This window comes from Octopus bimaculoides, chromosome 23 (assembly GCF_001194135.2).
Source record: "Octopus bimaculoides isolate UCB-OBI-ISO-001 chromosome 23, ASM119413v2, whole genome shotgun sequence".
Taxonomy (NCBI): domain Eukaryota; kingdom Metazoa; phylum Mollusca; class Cephalopoda; order Octopoda; family Octopodidae; genus Octopus; species Octopus bimaculoides.
The window spans coordinates 20,307,729-20,309,536 of record NC_069003.1 but is presented as its reverse complement, the minus strand read 5'-3'; positions in this window follow the sequence as shown (position 1 = coordinate 20,309,536).

Below are 1,808 nucleotides of genomic sequence, written 5' to 3'. Positions count from 1 at the left end.
TGTGACAGATGTGCAGGAACAATAAGCTCTAAGAGCATGAGGGACTTAGACTTTCTAAAATGCCCAGGAAGATCTCCTGAGGTAGTAGGTAGTTTCTGTTACTTAGGTGGCCAAATTAGTAATGGCAATGGATGCTCTGAAAGTATTGTTTCTAAAATAAGAATAGGATGGAAGAAGTTCAGAGAGCTACTACCTCTGTTGGCAACAAAAGGATTCTCTCTCAGAGTGAAAGGTAGATTGTATGATGCTTATGTACAAACAGCTTTATTCCATGATAGTGAGACATGGGCTTTGAATGCGGAGAACATAGACTGGAGAGGAATGAAGGTAGTATGCTCCATTGGATTTGCAACATCAGAGTGCATGACCAACAAGGCATAACTGCGTTGAGAGAATTAAGAGGGATTAAATATGGTATGCAGGAGAGGAGAATGCGTTGGTTTGGACATGTGATGTGTATGAGTAAAGACAGCTATATACATTAGTGCCTGTCACTGAAAGTGGATGGTACCTGTGGAAGAGGGAGACCCAGAAAGACATGGGATGAAGTGGCGAGTACTGATCTCAGGATGTTAGGGTTCACAGCACATGACAATGGACTAAGATGTTTGGCGATATGAGATTCTAGAGAAGACCTGCTCACATCAGCAAAACTGAGTGCTACAAGCGCTGTGTCCGACCCACATGTAGCAATCAACTTTTCACACACCCAACCCCAAGAAACCAAACCACATCATCTCTTCTAAGCTGCACTTTTCTCTTCCTCATATTTCCTCTTCATACACTATGATTGTCTTCCACTCCCCTTCCCTGTTCACTGTATTGCTGTTTTCCCCCACCCTATTTTTAAACCCAGGTTTTCACCAGTCACTGCAATCCCCACTCCCTACTCATGCTTTCTGGGCAATACCTGACCACATTATGATTTCCATACCTTGGGAGCATGCTCTGACAATTTCCACCATTTATCTCTACCATCACATCTATGCTCCAATCCTTTTTACTTGTGGGTATACCCTGGCACTTCCCCACCATCGCTCTCCTGCTCTCTCTTGCACTCTTGCTGTTACCTACTTTCTCTCTCTTTCCCTTGCTCTTCCCTCTGGCTGGGTAGCCATGTATCTCTACAGCAGCTCATCTGTTTCAGACTTCATTCTTGATCATTCTCTCTCCTTCTCTGGCTAGGTAACCTAGTATTCCCTTTACATCAGCACACCTGTTTCTGTCCCCTTTCTTGTACCTCTCTCTCCTCCTCACATTCTCTCTCTCTCTCTTTCTCTTTCACTGGGTAACCATATACCTCTTCTATAGTAAGACACTTGTGTCTGCCTCTCTATTTCTCTGTCACATTCTAACTTTTCATCATCTGACACAAGATCCTGTTCTCTAACGCCCCCACCCCTCTCAAAATTCCTTGTCTTGCAAGTTGTTTGGTGACACTGCTAGTACTGGTGCCATGTAGAAAGCATTCAGTTCACATTGTAAAGTGGTTGGCATTTGGAAGGGCATCCAGCTGTAAAAATCATGCCAAAACTGACCTTGCCAGTGCTAATGCCATGTTAAAGGCATTGAGTCCACTCTGTGGAGTGGTTGGCATTTGGAAGGGCATCCAGCTGTAAGAACCTTGCCAAAACAGATACAGTAGGCTAGGATAGTCTTCTACCTGGCTGGTTCCATCAATTGTCCTACCCATGAATGAATGAAAGTCAAACGTTAAACAATAATGATGATGTGTGTGTGTGTGTATATATATATATATACACACACACACACACACACATATATACATACATACATACATATATATA